Genomic DNA, 23,546 nt, shown 5'->3' with positions numbered 1-23,546 from the left:
ATCACACCTTCCTCTTGGGGTTCCCAACGGACGCGTGCTGTACGCGTATCACTTACTCTTACTCAACCCCTTCTAAACCCTCTCTTGTTTTCAAAATTTTCAAGTAAGCCTACTTATCTAGTTTAAATGAAATCAAGGCCATAGACATCAAACCAAATTTTAAGACTATGATCAAATATCTATGGCATTGTCATTGCCACTAATACATCTTTGTGCGCTAAAAAGAAAACATGAATCAAATGGGATCTTCAACTTAAGAAAAATCTATTCAAACCTCACCCTAGTATCTTCCGCTCCTACTCTGGAACTACATGACAATCGCTCTACCAAGACTTTGTTCTTAAATCTCAATCAGACCCTGAAGTTGCTCCCTGGGCAACACCTATCTTTGCATAATGGCACTAACCTTACCACAATGACCTTTGTGCGTGCCAAGGTTCCTAATACTACTCTATTTTTAAATCCTTCTCTTTTTAAGAACAAAACCATGTGTCTCTATGACCTATAAAATTCTTTTTTTTTCGTTTATTAAAAAAAAGGGTATGGAGATAATATTTCTTCACTTATTTTCTCAACTTTATTCCTATTTAAATTTTGTTTCCTACCTCACTTAGCCACTTAAAAACTATATCTCTCATTGGTTATCAAACTCAAAAATGATTTTTGGTTTATGACATCAAAAAAAGGAGTATGAGGAATTAAACCTCATTATTTTGTTCTCAAAAAAAAAAACTCCAACCTTATCTCTATTTTGACGTTTTTCTTTTTCTTTTTCTACATCTTATCTAAGCGGAATCCTTCTTTTAACCACACTCTCATCATCGTGTACCTCATCTCCCTCTCTCTATCATTACTTCTTTGAACACTTCCACTTTGTCAAGACGCTGAGATAGAGTGAGAGTGGACCGTACCTTGTTTTGCTCCAAAACTGGATGATGCCTTGTGCTTATCCCTTCCCAAAACCGGTGCCCCTCAACACCTAGCCAGCCTAGAACACCACATACGGCACGCACCCAGGCCAACCCAGCCAGCACCATACACGCAGCTACTCCTTTGCACAACACTACCTAGTACCACGCTTCCATCGCTCAGCACACCCGCAGTGCACTGCCGTGAACGACACGGTCACCACGTCGGGCAGGACCAGATCGCCTACCGTGATCACCACGCTGCACCCGAACCCGACCAGCCCAGGGAACCACCTGGACTCCCCTCTCTTCCTCAACCAAGCCCAAAAAGGGCAGCCCAACTCCTGCCCCGAAACCCTAGCAACGCCAGGAGAGGAACGCCCGCGCGGGAGACCTCCCGCTCGACCCCTCTCTTCCCGCGCGCCCCCTTCCCTCGCTGCTGACGCAAGCCCTGCGACGTCACTCTCCAGCACCGCCCAGACGTCAACCCTCTCCCTCCCATAGGCCAACGCCACCACCCGCGCCCCGCCATTGGCTGCAGTCACCGCGCGCACCCACCCACGGCCTCTCTGCCCGCCTATAAAGAGACCCCCACCCCATCCCTCTCCTCTCACTCCCACCACTCCTTTCCCTCTCCAGACCCTCCCCAGGGAGAGCCCAGGCGTTGCTCAGACCGCTGCCCACCGAGGGAGCCCGCGCCGGCATGGTCGCCACCATGTGGTCACCGTGGTGGTGACGGTTGACGAGGCCGTCGCCCAGGCCCCCTTTTTCCCTCCCCCTCTATTTACTTTCCGATCCCCATCCTCCGCATGCCTTAACGCACCCCTCCGCTTCATCCAGGAACGCCGAAGTCCGCCGTCGTCGCCATTAGCCCGGATGTCGCTGCGGAGAAAAGGACGCCGGAGGAGTTGCTGCGGAGGAGGAAGACGCCTCCGAGCCTGCCCCTGCACCGCCCCAGGTCGCCACCACCCCCGACCCTCCGCCGTCGCCCCCAAAGCCATCCTGCTGAGCTCCCGATCGCCGTCGTCGAGCGCGGCCATGCACCTCCGTCCCGGCGCCAAGCTTTCCTTCGACGTTGCCGCCCACCGAGAGCCCGCCTGCGCGTACGAGGAGACCAAGCCGAGCCTCCTCCGCAGTCCTGCGTCGTCCTCCTAGCGTCCGAACGCCCCACGGTAAGCTTCTCGACTGCCTCCGTCGTACTGGACGTGAACTCCATCGCATGCTTGATCAGAACGTGAGAGAGCCTGAAGGTTGCACGCTTTTTAAAGCATCCATGCCCTTTTAAGTCAACCTGCCAGATACCAGCCGTTAGATATTTATCCAATGACCGTGTATCCATATAGTTTTTAAGTAAGAGGATGACGTGTGGCTCCAAGGTTTTAATTCTTTTTTTTCCATCTCAGCTTCAGACCCGATTCGGGCCAGCCTGTCTCTTGTTCCGCTCGGCCTATTAAAGATCAACCCGCGTAGTGTTTTTTTTTTAGAAAAACCTTATACTCTTTATTTGAATATAAGAGAAATTCAAACTTGAATAACTCAAAATTTACACAACGAAATTAGATGAAACCAGCGACAGTAGTTTCCAATTTTTACTACCCTTCGTATGCCCCTGGTCTTCTATTTTTACGATTTCTCTAGAATGATTGGCTAATAAATCTTGTCCTATGTATAGTTTAGATTCGGAAATTGTTATAAAATTATAGAAAATAATTTTATCTGCAAAACCAAGTTTGTTGGCTAGTTTCAACAATACCTTTATGCATAACCCATGGTTGCAGGTTGCTTGTTCACAAAAAGTTGTTCTGGAAATTTATTTTGAATCCATGCTTATGGTTGGTTAAAATCTATAACTTAAGTTTTATTTATTCAAATAATGTCGAACCACTTTCTATGTTTTGCAAATCTAAATCCAACCTTATGAACTCTATGGATTGTTTACTTGATTCTTTTGTTGTGGTAAAGCTTGAGTTGTAATTGTATTGTATGTGTGTTTTTTTTTTCTTTTTTTTCGCGGCGATAGATTCGAACGTTGTTGGATTTGAAGTAGAAGGAGAGGAAGGAATCAAAGACTTTGAGGAAGACCAGGGACCATTAGCCACTCAAGGAAAACCATCTTTTGATCTCTCAATGTTGTGTTATTATTTGTTATTGTTATCTTCTTGTTATTATTGTCTCTTGATCCATCTTGAGTTAGTTCCACTTGTGTTGTCTATGCATGCTTACCTTAAGTATGTGGATCTCCTTGACACCCAATTACCTTTCCCTTTTAGTGGTATGATGGTTAGCATCATGAACTTTGTTGTATCATTCTACTTGTGCCCCTATGCATGCTTACCCTAAGCATGTATGACCTCCTTGACACCTCAATTATCATCCCCTTAGTGGTATGATGGTTAGCATCATGTCATTGTGACTCTTAGTTCCTTCATAAAACTATAGGTTGGGAACCCCTTGGAAAAAGACTTTATTGAAAAGAATTTTTTGAAAACCTTGGGGGAGTTGGACTTACCCAAGCGTGTGTTTATGAAAGAAAAGGATCTTGGCAAAGATGGTTGGAAAGAGAATCTTGTTTTCGAAAACTTTGGCGCCTAAGTATTCACCCGTGACAATTAACCCGCGCAACCACACTACTCCAACGTGGGCACGGGGCTTAGCTTGACGTTTGTTCTTCTTAGCATGAGGCACCGCACAACTATACAAGGGTACGGTTACCCCCGAGTCCAGGTTGTCATGGTTGGGACAATAGTATAACGGGAGGCCTTCGGGGCTGACCCGTCCGGAAGACACTATGGGTCTCCTGGCTTGGCGGTGGAGCCACGCTCAAAGGGAGGTGAGCTGCCACGGTGCCGGGGAGGTACATACTCCATAGGGTAGGACCTCTTGCTAAGTTGAATGGGCGAAGGGCTTCGACTGATTATCCGAGACTCGCATACTTTCGTATGACGAACCGGGGATGATCCTGGCGGATTTATCAGATCTAGTGGGGAAAGTGCGCACACTCTGCAGAGTTAAATCTATTCGAATAGCTGCGTCCGCGGTCATGGACGGTTGGAATGACTGTTGCTTAGCCTAAAGGGTTTTGGTTTTACGAAAGTGTTTTGAGCAAAGAAAGAAAGAAAGGAACTTTGTTTTGGAGTACCGGGATGGTACTGAAAAGTTGTGGTGACCATATGGAGATGGTCGGAACGGAAACAAAAATGGGTTTACCCTTCCTAGTGTTTTATATTGTAGTCCCTCTTTTGAAGTATCTTCTTCAATAGAAATATATAGATGTCTTAGATGAATTCCTAAGTGTCCCCTTCGACCTTGAAGCCGGGATGTTTTCTCCACCAAAGAAACTACTCCTTTTCCCCTTGCTATTTCCACAAGAGAAATTAGCTCTTCCCTCTTTTCATCTTAGATTAGCACTTATCATCTTGCACTCTTGCAAAGTACCTTCTTGATGGTTTGCGAGTACAATTCAAATGTACTCACGGCTTTGTCCCTGGCTATTTACTTGGCCAGACTTGAAGGAGTTCGACGGATGAAAAAAGGAGTTGACGACGTCTATGCGAGCTAGGAACGTCTTCCCGATCGGTTACTTTGTAGGGTTAAGGCAGATGACTTGGGCTCTACGCTGCTGAAGTGATTCCGCTACTCTGATGTTTAGATTAGACCCTTCGAGGCTATTATGTAAAGATTGGTCATGTGACCTATTGTAATTTTCTTCTTCCATTTTGAAATGAAGGATGTAATTTGATATCAGTTCGGTTATGTGTTCACAGCGCACTGATCATGGGATCGTGAACTGTATACATAACAGGGTATTTCGGACAGTTAGTTCGAGGTCCCCACATTTACCTTCCGTTGCATAAAAATTGAAAAAGACTAAAACTTGACGTAGCGCCATTCAGCCCCCCTCTTGTTCGCTACGATCCATTCAGTTAGGGTTAGGGTTAATTAGGGTTTAGGGTCTAGGGTTTAGGGTTTAGGGTTTGGGGTTTAGTGTTTAGGGTTTAGGGTCTAGGGTTAGGGTTTAGGGTTTAGTACGTGTTTAGGGTTTAGGGTTTAGGGTGTAGTGTTTAGGGTTTAGGGTCTAGGGTTTAGTGTTTAGGGTGTTTAGGGCGTACGTTTAGGGTATAATTAGGGATTAGGGATTAGGGTTTAGGGTTAGCTAGCTAGGGTTTTAGGGTTAGGGTTAGGGTTAATTAGGGTTTAGGGTCTAGGGTTTAGGGTTTAGGGTATGGGGTTTAGTGTTTAGGGTTTAGGGTCTAGGGTTAGGGTTTAGGGTTTAGTACGTGTTTAGGGTTTAGGGTTTAGGGTGTAGTGTTTAGGGTTTAGGGTTTAGTGTTTAGGGTGTTTAGGGTGTACGTTTAGGGTATAATTAGGGAGTAGGGATTAGGGTTTTAGGGTTTAAGGTTTAGGGATTGATACGTCTCCAACGTATCTATAATTTCCGATGTTCCATGCTTGTTTTATGACAATACCAACATGTTTTGTTCACACTTTATATCATTTTTATGCGTTTTTCGGAACTAACCTATTGACGAGATGCCGAGAGGCCGATTCTTTGTTTCTGCTGTTTTTGGTTTCAGAAATCCTAGTAACGAAATATTCTCGGAATCGGACGAAATCAACGCCCAAGTTCCTATTTTCATCGGAAGCATCCAGAACACCCGGGAAGGACCAGAGGGGAGCCCTGGGGGCCCCACACCACACCCCGGCGCGGCCAGGGGGGGGGCCGCGCCCCCCTATAGTGTGGGCCCCCCAGAGACCCTCCGACTCCGATTCTTCGCCTATTTAAGCCGTCGTGACCTAAAACTTCGATACCAATTGACGAAACTCCAGAAAGACTCCAGGGGTGCCGCCACCGTCGCGAAACTCCAATTCGGGGGACAGAACTCTCTGTTCCGGCACCCTGCCGGACGGGGAATTGCCCCCGGAGCCATCTCCACCGCCGTCTTCACCGCCATCTTCACCGCCATCGCTGCTTCCATGATGAGGAGGGAGTAATCCACCTCCGAGGCTGAGGGCTCCGCTGTAGCTATGTGGTTCATCTCTCTCCCATGTACCTCAATACAATGATCTCATGAGCTGCTTTACATGATTGAGATTTATATGAGTTTGTATCACAATTTATCTATGTGCTACTCTAGCAATGTTATTAAAGTAGTTCTATTCCTCCTGCACGATGTAATGGTGACAGTGTGTGCATCCGTGTTAGTACTTGGTTTATGCTATGATCATGATCTCTCGTAGATTATGAAGTTAACTATTGCTATGATAGTATTGATGTGATCTATTCCTCCTACATATGCATGAAGGTGACAGTGTGCATGCTATGTTAGTACTTGGTTTAGTCTTTTGATCTATCTTACACTATAAGGTTACTTAAATATGAACAAATTGTGGAGCTTGTTAACTCCGGCATTGAGGGTTCGTGTAATCCTACGCAATGCGTTCATCATCCAACAAGAGTGTAGAGTATGCATTTATACTGATACATTATGTGATCAATGTTGAGAGTGTCCACTAGTGAAAGTCTAATCCCTAGGCCTTGTTCCTAAATACGCTGCTCATTTTGCTTGTTTCTTGTTTCTTGTGTTACTACTGCTGCAATACTACCACCATCAACTACACGCCCGACAAGCTATTTTTACGGCACCGTTACCGCTTATATATATTCATACCACTGTATTTCACTATCTCTTCGCTCGAACTAGTGCACCTATTAGGTGTGTTGGGGACACAAGAGACTTCTTGCTTTGTGGTTGCAGGGTTGCATGAGAGGGATATCTTTGACCTCTTCCTCCCTGAGTTCGATAAACCTTGGGTGATCCACTTAAGGGAAAACTTGCTGCTGTTCTACAAACCTCTGCTCTTGGAGGCCCAACACCGTCTACGAGGAAAAGGAGGGGGAAGTAGACATCAAGCACTTTTAAGGCGCCGTTGCCGGGGAGGAAAGGTAAAAGGTACTCACACTCCGGATCTCGGCTACTAAGCTATTTCCCGCCGTTGTAAGTACTCGAAGCTATTTCCTTTAGATTCTGCAATTGCATCTTTTTGTTTCTTGTTTACACTAGTTAGGCATAATGGAAAACAACAAAAAAATTGGTGAGCTTTTTAGTCTTTTTCCTGATTTAGAATTGTTCGATGCGAAAATTAAAAAACCTATGGAACCTTATTTGCATGCTAGTAGCGATGTTATTAGTATGAATGCAATTACTGCTAATGCTATGAAGAAGTCTAAGCTTGGGGAAGCTAGTTTTTGTGATCTTTTTAGCTTCCCATCTTTAGGGAGAAAATTTGTTACGATAATGCTTTATCTCCCATATGCGATAACTCTAATGATGCTTCGATATTTTGAATCCACCTGCTGAAAGTATTCCGTATAAAATACCTATGAAAATTATTGAACGTGTTATGGACAACCACTATAAAGGGGATGGAGCTGTCCATCCTAGAGATCATTCTTGTTTTTGCACGAATTATGCGGGTTATTCAAGTGTGCAGGTATCTCTATGGATGAAGTGAGGAAGAAGCTATTCTCTGTTTATTGTGCAGTAAAGCGGCGCATTGGTATAAATTGTTGGAGAATAGACATTCTCTTGGTTGGGAGGAAATTGCATCTCTCTTTTTATTCTAAATTTTATCCTCCTCATGAAGTGCATATTGATAGGAATTATATTTATAACTTTTATCCTCGTGATGGAGAGAGTATTTCTCAAGCGTGGGGGAGACTGAAGTCACTAATGCTCAAATGTCCCATTCATGAGCTCCCCCGTAATGTTATTGTTAATAATTTTTATGCGAGGCTTTCAGGACAACACAAGGACTATCTGGACGCGTGTTCGGAAGGATCTTTCACAAGCAAAGAGGTTGAAGCTAGGTGGGATCTTCTTGATCGGATTGAGGACAACGCTGAAGGATGGGAGAACGACAAAGGTAAAGAGTCGTATAAATTATGATTATGAATGCATTGAAGCTTTTATGGATACCGATAAATTTCGAAATATGAGTGCTACTTATGGTCTTGACTCTCAAGTTGCTGCAAATCTTTATAAAGCCTTTGCTTCTCATTTTGAATTGCCTAAAAATAATTTTGATAAGTATCATGAACCTTTTAAAGAGGCTTGCATGAAGAATGAAATTGTTGTTAATTATTGCAATAAGCATGCTCAAACTCCTAAAAATGCTATTTCTTATAAGCATGTTAATTTTTGTGGAATGCATAGGCCTTGCGGAATTAATCAAGTCAAAGATGAATATTGCATCCATCATATTAATGAAAAAACTAGAAAGTGGTTTAGGGCTCTAGATGATCTTGGTAAAAAAGTTTGTGCCCTCTATCCTTTTATTTGTGAAGTTTGCCATGAAGTGGGTCATTTTAATTTTCAATGCTCCTCCAATGATAATTTGAACCCAATGAGTGCTGCAAATTTGTATTGTGATGATGAAATTACTCCTAATCAGCATGATGAACTTACTTTATTTTTGGGGTGTGAAGAACTGTCGAGAAAAATCTCTTTGTTACATATGAGTGATCTTGATATTGATGATGTCCTGCATGGGTGTTTTTCTTATTGCATTGATAATAGCCATACAAATACTTACATATAAAATATTTTAGAAGATGACACCTTGCCAAAATATGATAGGACCGCTGTGTGTTTTCAACTAATTAATGAAAAGGAGGGATCCTCCCAAGTTTCTTCTATTGTTTCTGAAAGTAAATCAGGTTATGCGGACGAGCCACCCTTCAAGCCTCTTCCTCCTAAAGAAGGGAACGAGGAGAAGGAAGAGAAGAAGAAGAAGAAGAACGAAGAAGAAGAAGAAGGAGAATAAAAAGAAAGAGGTAATGGCGTATCCCCGCGTGAATGAGATAACGCTAGGTAACCGTAAGTATGTTGCTCCTAATGATTATTGTGATAATGAATCTGAATACGATGATCTTCCTATGCCCTTTACATACATTAGCAATCATGATTTGAATGAACACACTACTTTTGATATTGCAAATCTCTGGGAAACTAATTCTGAAAATGATGATAATAATTGCCATAGTGTCAGTGCTATCCATGCTTCCTCCCATAATAATATAGAAAGCTGTAAGCTTGGGGAAGAGGTGTTTGAAAATCCTTTTGCTACTGATCATTATGTGTTTGATACATCTCCTTCTAATAACAATGATGGTATGGTTATAGATAAACCGACTGTGAAAGATAACTATTCTATTTCTTATGATGACACTGTGCCTCCGATCTTTGATGATTATTATAAAGAATGCTATGATATAGGTTATAATTATCCTTATGAAACTTGTCATAGTCATGATTGGATTACCAAAAACAATTCTTTTAATATGCAACTTGTTTACCATGTTCAAATTCTTGATAATAATCTTGCTCCAATTACTAATAATGAGAATAACTCTTCTTATGCCAAAATTAATGATACTTCTATGCATATGAACCATGATAAGAATGTTTTAAGTGATGGGTATATTGTGGATTTCATCAATGATGCTACTGAAAGTTATTATGAGAGAGGGAAATATGGTTATATGCATCTTAATAATATTAAGTTTCCCCTCTTTATGTTGAGAATCTTGAAGTTACTCGTGTTTTATCCTCTTATGCTTGTCACTTTGTTCTTCATGAATTCATTTGTGTACAAGATTCCTCTTCATAGGAAGCATGTTAGACTTAAATTTGTTTTGAATTTGCCTCTTGAAGCTCTCTTTTGCTTCAAATACTATTTCCCGCGAATGGATTATTAAAACTACTGAGCCCATCTTAATGGCTATAAAGAAAGAACTTCTTGGGAGATAACCCATGTGTTATTTTGCTACAGTACTTTGTTTTATATTTGTGTCTTGGAAGTTGTTTACTACTGTAGCAACCTCTCCTTATCTTAGTTTTGTGTTTTGTTGTGCCAAGTAAAGCCGTTGATAGAAAAGTAAGTACTAGATTTGGATTACTGCGCAGTTCCAGATTTCTTTGCTGTCACGAATCTGGGTCCACCTCCCTGTAGGTAGCTCAGAAAATTAAGCCAATTTACGTGCATGATCCTCAGATATGTACGCAACTTTCATTCAATTTGAGCATTTTCATTTGAGCAAGTCTGGTGCCATTTTAAAATTCGTCAATACGAACTGTTCTGTTTTGATAGATTCTGCCTTTTATTTCGCATTGCCTCTTTTGCTATGTTGGATGAATTTCTTTGATCCACTAATGTCCAGTAGCATTATGCAATGTCCAGAAGTGTTAAGAATGATTGTGTCACCTCTGAATATGTTAATTTTTATTGTGCACTAACCCTCTAATGAGTTGTTTCGAGTTTGGTGTGGAGGAAGTTTTCAAGGATCAAGAGAGGAGGATGATATACTATGATCAAGAAGAGTGAAAGCTCTAAGCTTGGGGATGCCCCGGTGGTTCACCCCTGCATATTCTAAGAAGACTCAAGCGTCTAAGCTTGGGGATGCCCAAGGCATCCCCTTCTTCATCGACAACATTATCAGGTTCCTCCCCTGAAACTATATTTTTATTCCATCACATCTTATGTGCTTTACTTGGAGCGTCTGTGTGCTTTTGTTTTTGTTTGTGTTTGAATAAATTGGATTACATCATGCTTGTGTGGGAGAGAGACACGCTCCGCTGGTTCGTATGAACACATGTGTTCTTAGCTCATAGTATTCATAGCGAAGTTTCTCCTTCGTTAAATTGTTATATGGTTGGAATTGGAAAATGATACATGTAGTAATTGCTATTAATGTCTTGGGTAATGTGATACTTGGCAATTGTTGTGCTCATGTTTAAGCTCTTGCATCATATGCTTTGCACCCATTAATGAAGAAATACATAGAGCATGCTAAAATTTGGTTTGCATATTTGGTTTCTCTAAGGTCTAGATAATTTCTAGTATTGAGTTTGAACAACAAGGAAGACGGTGTAGAGTCTTATAATGTTTTCAATATGTCTTTTATGTGAGTTTTGCTGCACCGGTTCATCCTTGTGTTTGTTTCAAATAACCTTGCTAGCCTAAACCTTGTATCGAGAGGGAATACTTCTCATGCATCCAAAATACTTGAGCCAACCACTATGCCATTTGTGTCCACCATACCTACCTACTACATGGTATTTTCCGCCATTCCAAAGTAAATTGCTTGAGTGCTACCTTTAAAATTCCATCATTCACCTTTGCAATATATAGCTCATGGGACAAATAGCTTAAAAACTATTGTGGTATTGAATATGTAATTATGCACTTTATCTCTTATTAAGTTGCTTGTTGTGCGATAACCATGTTCACTGGGGACGCCATCAACTATTCATTGTTGAATTTCATGTGAGTTGCTATGCATGTTCGTCTTGTCTGAAGTAAGAGCGATCTACCACCTTATGGTTAAGCATGCATATTGTTAGAGAAGAACATTGGGCCGCTAACTAAAGCCATGATCCATGGTGGAAGTTTCAGTTTTGGACATATATCCTCAATCTCAAATGAGAAAATTATTAATTGTTGTTACATGCCTATGCATAAAAGAGGAGTCCATTATCTGTTGTCTATGTTGTCCCGGTATGGATGTCTAAGTTGAGAATAATCAATAGCGAGAAATCCAATGCGAGCTTTCTCCTTAGACCTTTGTACAGGCAGCATAGAGGTACCCCTTTGTGACACTTGGTTAAAACATGTGCATTGTGATGATCCGGTAGTCCAAGCTAATTAGGACAAGGTGCGGGCACTATTAGTACACTATGCATGAGGCTTGCAACTTATAAGATATAATTTACATGATGCATATGCTTTATTACTACCGTTGACAAAATTGTTTCATGTTTTCAAAATCAAAGCTCTAGCACAAATATAGCAATCGATACTTTTCCTCTTTGAAGGACCATTCTTTTACTTTTATTGTTGAGTCAGTTCACCTATCTCTCTCCACCTCAAGAAGCAAACATTTGTGTGAACTGTGCATTGATTCTTATATACTTGCTTATTGCACTTGTTATATTGCTTTGCATTGACAACTATCCCTGAGATATACATGTTACAAGTTGAAAGCAACCGCTGAAACTTAATCTTCCATAGTGTTGCTTCAATACCTTTACTAAGAATTTATTGCTTTATGAGTAACTCTTATGCAAGACTTATTGATGCTTGTCTTGAAAGTACTATTCATGAAAAGTCTTTGCTATATGATTCAATTGTTTACTCATTGCATTTACATTGTTTCGAATTGCTGCATTCATCTCATAAGCTTTACAATGGTATGATTAAGATTATGTTGGTAGCATGTCACCTCAGAAATTATCTTTTATCGTTTACCTACTCGAGGACGAGTAGGAACTAAGCTTGGGGATGCTGATACGTCTCCAACGTATCTATAATTTCCGATGTTCCATGCTTGTTTTATGACAATACCAACATGTTTTGTTCACACTTTATATCATTTTTATGCGTTTTCCGGAACTAACCTATTGACGAGATGCCGAGAGGCGATTCTTTGTTTCTGCTGTTTTTGGTTTCGAAATCCTAGTAACGAAATATTCTCGGAATCGGACGAAATCAACGCCCAAGTTCCTATTTTCATCGGAAGCATCCGAACACCGGGAAGGACCGGAGGGGAGCCACAGGGGCCCCACACCACACCCGGCGCGGCCGGGGGGCGCGCCCCTATAGTGTGGGCCCCCAGAGACCCTCCGACTCCGATTCTTCGCCCATTTAAGCCCTCGTGACCTAAAAAATCGATACCAATTGTGAAACTCCGAGAAAGACTCCGGGGCGCCGCCACCGTCGCGAAACTCAATTCGGGGACGAACTCTCTGTTCCGGCACCTGGGACGGGGAATTGCCCCCGGAGCCATCTCCACCGCCGTCTTCACCGCCATCTTCACCGCCATCGCTGCTTCCATGATGAGGAGGGAGTAATCCACCTCCGAGGCTGAGGGCTCCGCTGTAGCTATGTGGTTCATCTCTCTCCCATGTACCTCAATACAATGATCTCATGAGCTGCTTTACATGATTGAGATTTATATGAGTTTGTATCACAATTTATCTATGTGCTACTCTAGCAATGTTATTAAAGTAGTTCTATTCCTCCTGCACGATGTAATGGTGACAGTGTGTGCATCCGTGTTAGTACTTGGTTTATGCTATGATCATGATCTCTCGTAGATTATGAAGTTAACTATTGCTATGATAGTATTGATGTGATCTATTCCTCCTACATATGCATGAAGGTGACAGTGTGCATGCTATGTTAGTACTTGGTTTAGTCTTTTGATCTATCTTACACTATAAGGTTACTTAAATATGAACAAATTGTGGAGCTTGTTAACTCCGGCATTGAGGGTTCGTGTAATCCTACGCAATGCGTTCATCATCCAACAAGAGTGTAGAGTATGCATTTATACATTGCATTATGTGATCAATGTTGAGAGTGTCCACTAGTGAAAGTCTAATCCCTAGGCCTTGTTCCTAAATATCGCTATCGCTGCTTGTTTCTTGTTTCTTTGCGTTACTACTGCTGCAATACTACCACCATCAACTACACGCCGGCAAGCTATTTTTACGGCACCGTTGCTACTGCTTATATATATTCATACCACCTGTATTTCACTATCTCTTCGCCGAACTAGTGCACCTATTAGGTGTGTTGGGGACACAAGAGACTTCTTGCTTTGTGGTTGCAGGGTTGCATGAGAGGGATATCTTTGACCTCTTCCTCCCTGAGTTCGATAAACCTTGGGTGATCCACTTAAGGGAAAACTTGCTGCTGTTCTACAAACCTCTGCTCTTGGAGGCCCAACACTGTCTACAGGAAAAGGAGGGGGAAGTAGACATCAGGGATCATCGATCTAATGCACACACACATTATTAGAGGCACCCGCGCCTTTGCGCATAAAGTGCATGCGTATATATATAAGTGTGTTTCTTGGCCACCAACGATATATAGATCTAGAGAGAGATTGAAATATATTTAGGGTTTAGGGTTTAATTAGGGTTTAGGGTTTAGGGTTTAGTGTTTAGGGTTTAGGGTGTAGTGTTTAGGGTTTAGGGTCTAGAGTTTAGGGTTTAGGGTGTTTAGGGTGTATGATTAGGGTATAATTAGGGATTAGGGTTTTAGGGTTTAAGGTTTAGGGATCATCGATCGAGTGCACACACACATTATTAGAGGCACCCGCGCCTTTGCACATAAAGTGCATGCGTATATATATAAGTGCGTTTTTTGGCCACCAACGATATATATAGATCGAGAGAGAGATTGAAATATATATATATATATCCCCAAGAATATGTTTAGATATATATTGAAATATATGCACGAATGATATGTGCAAGGTATGCCATGCGCGCATGCACACTAATTGTATATATATTATGAGGCAAGTTAATCAAATGTGTTTTCATTCGAGAGAACTTGTCAAGATTCAAATTAATTAATTTATCAACGCTAATTAGTTGGTCGCCTGCTTGATGCGCAATTAAGTGTCGTTGGCATATATATATATATATGTAGGGTTTAATTAGGGTTTAGGCTTTAGGGTTAGCTAGCTAGGGTTTTAGGGTTAGGGTTATGGTTAATTAGGGTTTACGGTCTAGGGTTTAGGGTTTAGGGTTTGGGGTTTAGTGTTTAGGTTTTAGGGTCTAGGGTTAGGGTTTAGGGTTTAGTACGTGTTTAGGGTTTAGGGTTTAGTACGTGTTTAGGGTTTAGGGTTTAGGGTGTAGTGTTTAGGGTTTAGGGTCTAGGGTTTAGGGTTTAGTGTTTAGGGTGTTTAGGGTGTACGTTTAGGGTATAATTAGGGATTAGGGATTAGGGTTTAAGGTTTAGGGATCATCGATCGAGTGCACACACACATTATTAGAGTAACCCGCGCCTTTGCTCATAAAGTGCATGCGTATATATGTAAGTGTCTTTCTTGGCCACCAACGATATATAGATCTAGAGGGAGATTGAAATATATTTAGGGTGTATGGTTTAGGGTTTAGGGTTTAGGATCTAGGGTTAAGGTTTAGGGTTCAGGGTTTAGTGTTTAGGGTTTAGGGTGTAGTGTTTAGGGTTTAGGGTCTAGGGTTTAGGGTTTAGTGTTTAGGGTGTTTAGGTGTACGTTTAGGGTATAATTAGGGATTAGGGATTAGGGCTTTAGGGTTTAAGGTTTAGGGATCATCGATCGAGTGCACACACACATTATTAGAGGCACCCGCGCCTTTGCGCATAAAGTGCATGCGTATATATATAAGTGTGTTTCTTGGCCACCAACGATATATAGATCGAGAGAGAGATTTAAATATATATATATATCCCCAAGAATATGTTCAAATATATATTGAAATATATGCATGAATGATATGCAAGGTATGCCATGCGCGCATGCACACTAATTATATATATATATTATGAGACAACTTAATCAAATGTGTTTTCATTCGAGATCGAGAACTTGTCAAAATTCAAGTTAATTAATTGATCAGCGCTAATTAGTTGGTCGCCTGCTTGATGCGCAATTAAGTGTCGTTGGCCTATATATGTAGGGTTTAATTAGGGTTAGGGTTAGGGTTAGTGTTAATTAGGGTATAGGGTTTAGGGTTTAGTGTTTAGGGTTTAGGGTTTAGTGTTTAGGTTTTAGGTTTTAGGGTTTAGGGTTTAGTGTTTAGGGTTTAGGGTTTAGGTTTTAGGGTTTAGGGTTTAGTGTTTAGGGTGTTTAGGGATTAGGGTTTTAGGGTTTTATGGTTTAAGGTTTAGGGATCATCGATCGAGTGCGCACACACATTATTAGAGGCACCCGCTCCTTTGCGCATAAAGTGCATGCGTATATATAAGTGTGTTTCTTGGCCACCAACGATATATAGATCGAGAGATAGAGATTGAAATCCCCAAGAATATGTTCAAATATACGCACACACATGAATTATTAGAGGCACCCGCGCCTTTGCGCATAAAGTGCATGCATATGTGTGTTGTTCTGGCCACCAACGATAGATCGAGAGAGAGAGAGATAGATTGAAATCCCCAAGAATTAGAGGACCCCCTTGCACAAGTGTTGGCCATCTATATATAATATGAATCCCAATAACGTTCATACATGATAGGGCATATGTGTGTAGCAATTTTTTTCGGGAACTTGTATAGATTCAAATTTATCAGTGCTAATGGAAACTAGTGCACATTAGAGGACCCCCTTGCACACGTGTTGGCCATCTATGTATAGTTTGAATCCCAATAATGTTCATACATGATAGGCTATATGTGAATCAATTTTTTCTTCCAAGAACTTGTCAAGATTCAAATTTCTCGGTGCTAATGGAAACTAGTGCGCAATAGACGAGCCCCTTGCGCAAGCGCTGGCCATTACATATAGTTTAAATCTCAAGAATGTTCATACATGATAGGCCATATGTGCAAAGGAATTTTTTCCCGTGAACTTGTCAAAATTCATGTTTATCGGTGCAAATGGAAACTAGTCCAAAAAATTACATAGAGGTCCAAAAGAACTAGACAATAACTAATAGGACCTGCAACTTTACAAAAAGGACCCCAAAACATATAGAAGAAAATCAATCGAGTCCTTCTAGACCGCACATCAGATCTCTGCTCCGCATCCTTTCCAGCAACTTCGTCGCCGGGGACGCACCCCTTGGGACGGTGTCGCCGGTAGTCGCCAGGACGAAGGAGAAGAAGGGCCTCAGCAACGGCATATTGGCTCTGAGAAGGGCCGCTGAAAGGCCAAGATGTTCACGGGCAAGACAGATGATGCCGTCGTATGCCCCGAGCTTGAGAACGTTAGCAGCTTGACTTCCCCATTGGCCAGATCTGAAGCACTGACCAAAGCAAGCCTCACCGTTAGCGCCATCACCTTGATGGCACCAGATCGGGGTTTGGACGGCAAGATCCGCCAGATTCACCATAGTCCAGATCTGAAGCCGATGACGAGATCCCCGACTCCATTGCGCCATTCTGCTCATGGGAAACACTGGATCTAAGCTTACAACAACACTAACTCCCTCGGATCCAAATTAGCTGACTCAACTTTGCTTATCTAAATATGGATGTATCCACACATGTATTTACTCTAGATACATACACGTCTAAGAAAAGTTGAATCAATTAATTTAGTTCGGAGGGTGTACGATATACAGAGAGAAGTCGGCCTCGTCTCCGGCCGGCGAGGCCACCGGAGAGAAGGGGGAGAGGAGCTGGGGGAGTGGGAGAGACTCGAGAGAGAAAGAGAAGAGGAAGAAATGAGAGCTCCCTAGGGAAGAACATTATTTTTGTCGTTCTGCTCGTAGCTTGAAACTGAAAATTTTGGCCGCGCGCCAAATCATCCCGCCGCATCCATTCGAAAATCCCGTGACCAGTTTTACCCTTTTAACCCTGGTCCGGAAGCTACAACCCACCGACCATGGAGGGCTCATTCGGTAACAATGAAATATCTTGCCTAGATCCCGAACCCTCGCCACAGGCCCACACCCACCCACCAACCATTCGCCCCATTAGCTCAAAAATACTCTCACACGCCAAAGCTCTGACTCTCTACAGTACTAGATCTGCTTCGCCGCCGGCATACTCCTCCACAGCGTAGCCCTGATCGTGTTGGCTGTCCACCCACCTGATCCGCTCCCCCGCCGCCGACGGATCTGCTTCACCGCCGACCTCGCCACCGACGGATCTGCTTCACCGCCGACCTCGCCACCGACGGATCTGCTTCACCGCCGACCTCGCCACCGACAGATCTGCTTCACCGCCGACCTCATCCACAGTGTAGCAATCAACGCCTTTCCTGTCGACGCACCGGATCCTCTCCAACGGAACCGGGTCTACTTCACCGCGCCCCCCCCTCCACAGAAGCCGATCTATTCCACCGACTACCTCGACGCAGCGGCTGTATCAACTTCACCGAATCCCTTGCCAGCCAACCAGATCTGCTTCACTAACGCTCGCTTCTACTGAAACAGGGTCGACTCATCGTCTCCCGTGTTCGCTGCCGCTGGAATGCAAGTTGCCGCCCCCGTCCACCCCGCCGCAGCTTGGTTAGTACGCTGGCCCGTTAGATCGCGGTGTTTCTTTAGCCATGTTTTGTGTAGTTATTTGCAGATCTCATATGCCATTAACTTTCTTGATGTGTTACTTCGCATGAAGTACGTTTAAATATTGTACAGTACAAAAGCATTATCCGGCCGCTACCATCCTGTTCATTCTACTGACACATGTGTGCATCCACATATTTATAGCCTTATACCCATTCATTTGCTGCCAACAGTTTTTGTACTGCATGCCATTCCTTTTATAGTCATGCTATGGGCATTTCGAATCAGGTTGTTCTTATACCACGTCATTAGCTCACCGCTAGCCGCTAGCTATTTTCTCGTGCCTGCTATTCTCACACTGCTTTTATAATCATGCTATGTGCATTTCCAATCTGCTTGCTCTTATACCTCATCTTTAGCTTATAGCTATTTTTTTCCATGAATGCTCCTGTCGCACAGCTTCAATAGATATTGCTGCGTGCATGTCTGGTCTTTGTATTATCGTAGACTAACTTGTCAATGTTATTTTTCCTAGGGATTGATCATGCGAACCACTTATTAGAATATCCAACATTAACAGCGGGGATGCTAGGGAAGGTTGGAATCTGAGTTCTTGGTTGGTAACTTTGGCAGTTTACTTCCGTTATTATCTATAACCTATATGCATTGTTCCTTATGCAAGAGATTAACACTTGGAACCCTGCCATAGCAATGCCATCCATGCTTTACTATGTTTCTGCCTATTTGATATGCTTGTCTTGGAGCAACTGCGAAGGTGATTTGAACCTGACATTTGGTCATTCTTAATGCCAATTTACTTTATGTGGAAAACCTTGGCATCACCCTACTCTAAATCTGAATGTCTGAAATTCGTATCTCATGCAAAGCAACATCTAGTTGGTTTTAATCTGATATCTGGTAAATATTGGCTTATTCATTTGGCAGCTCAAGTTTTTTGTTATTTGAAACCAGCTGACTTGGTCTTAAATGTGATATCTAAACACAGATTAAGGACAATGGAGCAGGAGGATTAGCATTTCACTTGATGGCTGAACCTAAAATGACAGGCATGTCGATCACGACTAGTGCACGCAAGAGAAGGACCTGCAGCGAGCTAGTATGTGCTTAGTATATGCATCTTATCTTATCTTGTGCTTATTTCTGCTACATCATGTTATCTGATCTCTACATTGCGTAATACATGTTTGAATAGTTAATTGTTGTAACTATTTTTGCAATATTACCAGAATGCAGTTTTAGTGAAGCAGTCATCATTAGAAGATAGTCGCCAAAGCGACCCTGTGCAACATTATGATGTAACTATGCTTAGTACAAGTTCCATACATTGTCTTATGTATGCAACTTGTTATTATCTTATATCTACATTGCATAATAAATGTTTGAATAGTTCACTGTTGTAACTATGTTTGCAATATTACTAGAATGCAGTTGTAATGAAGAATTCCTTAGTAGAAGATAGAGCACGAAAAAGGTTCTGGGGTGAGCCTATGCAACGATATAATGTAAGTCTGTGCTTAGTACTTGTGACTATCTCATATCGACAATGCTTAATACATGTTTGCATAGTTCATCGTTTAACTCTTTTTGCATTATTATCAGAATGCAGTTCTGATGAAGCAATCTTCATCAGAAGAGAGGCCCACAAAAGTTACGATCTTTCTTCTGATGCATCCTCTCATAGCCGTCAACCTAGACCATTCCTTTCATCAAACAGTAAATATCTCAAGGCTGTACTTTATAAAAGACATGGTATTGCTGCTTTAAGATCTGTAGCTGATATGTTGACCAAGAGTACACAAGATTCAATCAAGGCGATTTCCAAATGTCAACGTGTTATTGATGATGCTAATAGAAGTCCTCAACGATTCTATGTAATTTTTTTATTTGGGCACATTAATTGCCTTGTAATTTTCCTAGTTATTTTATTTGTGTATGTAATTGTGTGTATCATTGATATCAGATTTTAGGCTCATGAAATTTAATGCAAGTTGACTAGTCAAACAACCAGGGCCCTACAACAGATTGGGCCGGCCCATTTACAGTAGTGTGGGACCCACTCTCATTTTGGGCCGGCTCACTTACTTATTGGGCTGGCCCGTTAACACGATAGTGGGCCCACCTTCTTATTGGGCCGGCCCACTATCTTGTTGGGCCAGCCCACTTGCTATATGGTGGACCCCACATACTAAATGGGTCGGTCCTTTAACAGGGAAGTGGGACCCACCTGTGTTTTTGGCCCGGCCCACTATCTTGTTGGGCCGGCCCACTTGCTATATGGTGGACCCCACATACTAAATGGGTTGGCCCTTTAACAGGAATGTGGGACCCACCTGTGTTTTTTGCCCGGCCCACTTTCTTGTTGGGCCAGCCCACTGGCTATATGGTGGACCCCACATACTAAATGGGTCGGCCCTTTAACAGGAATGTGGGACCCACATGTGTTTTTGGCCCGGCCCACTATCTTATTGGGCCGGCCCACTTGCTATATGGTGGACCCCACATACCAAATGGGCCGGCCCTTTAACAGGAAAGTGGGACCCACCTGTGTTTTTGGCCCGGCCCACTTTCTTGTTGGGCCAGCGCATTTGATCTATTGTGGACCCCACGTACTAAATGGGCCGACCCGATAGCAGGAAAGTGGGACCCATAGGCTAATTAGGCCGGCCCAATAACTTCTTGGGCCGACCCACTTGCTTTAAGGTGGACCCCACTTGTTAAATGGGTCGGCCCGATAACAGGAAAGTGGGTCCCACATGTCTTGTGGGCCGGCCCTTTTGCCTGTTGACCGGTCAAACGAGTGCATTCGGCCCGGCCCACATGCTTAGTGGGCCGGCCCATTAAAGTTTTGACCAGTCAACGTTAGAGGTTATGTAACATCCCAAGTTTCAATAAAAGGAACAAGCGAGAGAGTTCAAGAATCCAAAAATCGGAGCCAACAAAAACTTTTTCTCATCATATAGGACTATGCATATAGCTCACCTTATTAATTTATTTGAGTGTGCTTTTGCCATGATGCTTGTTTATGTGTTACTCTCACTCTAAAACCCTAGCAATGATCACTTGATCATCCAAAGTCAAATAAAAATAAAATAGAAAAGAAATTCTAAAAATCAATTTCACACCCACATATGGCCTATGCCATTTTTACAAATCTTTAATCTAGGCCAATTTGGTTTGCACCATTAGTTGTAAATGAATACTAAACACTTATTAACACTTTTGGAAACCATCAAACTCAATTCAAATCAAATTTGAATCAAATTTGAGCTCACATGTGATTATGGTCACTTGTGCAAATTTCAGCAAGATACCCACTTTGAGCCCCTGGTTTTCAATTTTCTCTTTCTACACTTGGCCAACTTTTTGTACCTCTTCCAAGATCTCATCAAGGACTACAACTTTGCTCAAGGCACCCACCTCAAACTCTGTCTCAAATTCAAATGACAAGCAAGCAAAGTTGGAACAAAGTTGCATATGCAAGATCATATGCATTTTGAGATTTTGCAAACCAACTCCAAATTGAACCAAACCACCACCATTCTACTCCATTTAATATATGATTACAACCCACCAAAAAGAATTTCAAAATTCAAAAATCATTTTCTTGCGGGCATTACAACAAACACCTTGCAGGCAGAGTAAAGATTCCTGATTCCTGCGGCGCTAAGTCATTCCGCAACCGTCTAGAAAACAGAACAGTATCGTCTCGGTAGCGTGCCCTTCTTCTCCGCATCGATCTTACCCGAATGATCCGTCTAGGAAGATGCGCTTTTCCGCGCTTTTCTCGGTTCTGAATGCGTCGTCATGAGCTCCAGCCTCCAGGTGCGTGCGGACTGTGGCAGCATGTTCCTCTGGAAATGCCGTTCCTGTACAAGAAAAGAATTACCAATCACCCCCGATGAAAGAAGAGAGGATAGCAGACCAGTGCAATCCATCATACTGTATAACAGTATAAGTAAGAATAAACGATTTCGTAGGCATTGCGTGCTGCTGCAATTTCCATGGCGGCTAGAGCTGCCGAGCAACGCGGAACCGGTCGCGTGCGCACGACAGGGTCGCCGCTTTGTTCAGTCATCAGCTGAACTGTGTGGTACATCTACTAAGGACGGTCAGTACTATACTCGCTACTACGTCGCGATCCTATTGTGGCCGTCACAGTGCGGTATCGTTCGGCCAGGACCCAGGAGGAAAATGGGAAGAACATGAGGGAATAGCGAGTTTTGTAAACCATCGGCTGCTAGCTGTCTATCTGACGCTATGGACACAAATAAGATAAATGAGTCGGACCGAGACGTACGACGGCAAGGATGATTGCTCCCGAAATGGGTATTCTAACATGGGCTCTCTGCCGGCTCGACACGTCTGGTCTTCATCCTCGGATTATGTCACGTTCTGTTACCGGATGAAGCTCTCGCGTTCAGAGGTTCACTGTAGGGCTGTAGCTCCCTGGAATAGTGTGGAGGGGAGACCCCAATAGAACAAGGCGAGTTTCAGGTCTGCTCGTTCTAGATCTGCACGTGTTTTTACCTTGTGACGTTGGAATGTTGCCATGAATCACCGATGGTCAGACGTTTAAGTAATCTGCAGGTCTAGCAAGATTTCACCGTGGATACGAGCACCTCCAAGGACTGAACAGACCTTTTATAAAAAAACAAAAAGGAGCAAAGATGGAGAGTCTTGCCTACGTGGGCCGTCGGCCACACAATCGCCTTTCGGTCACCTACTCACCGAAATACTCATGGCCCACCTTAAACAAGGTGTTCTTGCGCTTTGAAACTCTTATTTACCGCTCAGCGCGGGTATATGTGGCGCCAAGGAATATGTAGTGGGCCTGTCCTGTTATATCTGGTAGCTTCTCTACCTCGAGCAAGCAATTGATCCAAAGCTACAACACACTGCAAGCATTGATCCAAAGCTAAAAGGTATAAACAACATAATCTGGCCTTCCTGCAGATCACATTCCCATGTCGTCGCAAACGAACACAGACAAAAGGAAACCAAGGCCCTCCCATAATCCTCGTTGTTGGTGGCATCCATCCATGAGGCCTGCATAACGGGAGGCGCTATATGCCGACCGGGTCGGCGCGAACGGGGTGCCGCACACCCCTCCGACCCGGCGGCTATTAATTGGGCCGCGGCCCATCAGGTAACGTTTTTTTGTTTTCCTTTTTCCTGTTTACAATTATGTTTTAAAAACCTAACTTTTTTTTTGTTTTTTTATGTTTCTAAAATTTGTTCAAATTTTTTTGTATATAGATCTTGTAAATGTACGATTTTATTTTTTCAAAAAATTCGACAATCGCTCAAAATTCAAAATTTATTTAAAATTCGAAAATCATTAATAAATCAAAATCGGTTCAAAAATTCAGAAATCGTTCAAAATCCGAAAATATTTGAAATTTCGAAAATTCGTTCAAAGTCAAAATTTGTTCCAATTTTGAAATTCGTTCAAAAGAAAAATTTGTTCAAATTTCAAAATTTGTTCAAACTTCAAAATTTGTTCAAATTACAGAATTGTTTTATATTTCGAAATTTGTTCAACTTTTGAATTTGAACTTTTTTCAAACTTGAACATTTTTTAAATTTGAAAAATTTCGAAAATTATTTTTGA

The sequence above is a fragment of the Lolium perenne genome, chromosome 6 (assembly GCF_019359855.2).
Source record: "Lolium perenne isolate Kyuss_39 chromosome 6, Kyuss_2.0, whole genome shotgun sequence".
NCBI lineage: Eukaryota > Viridiplantae > Streptophyta > Magnoliopsida > Poales > Poaceae > Lolium > Lolium perenne.
This window is presented reverse-complemented; position numbering follows the sequence as displayed.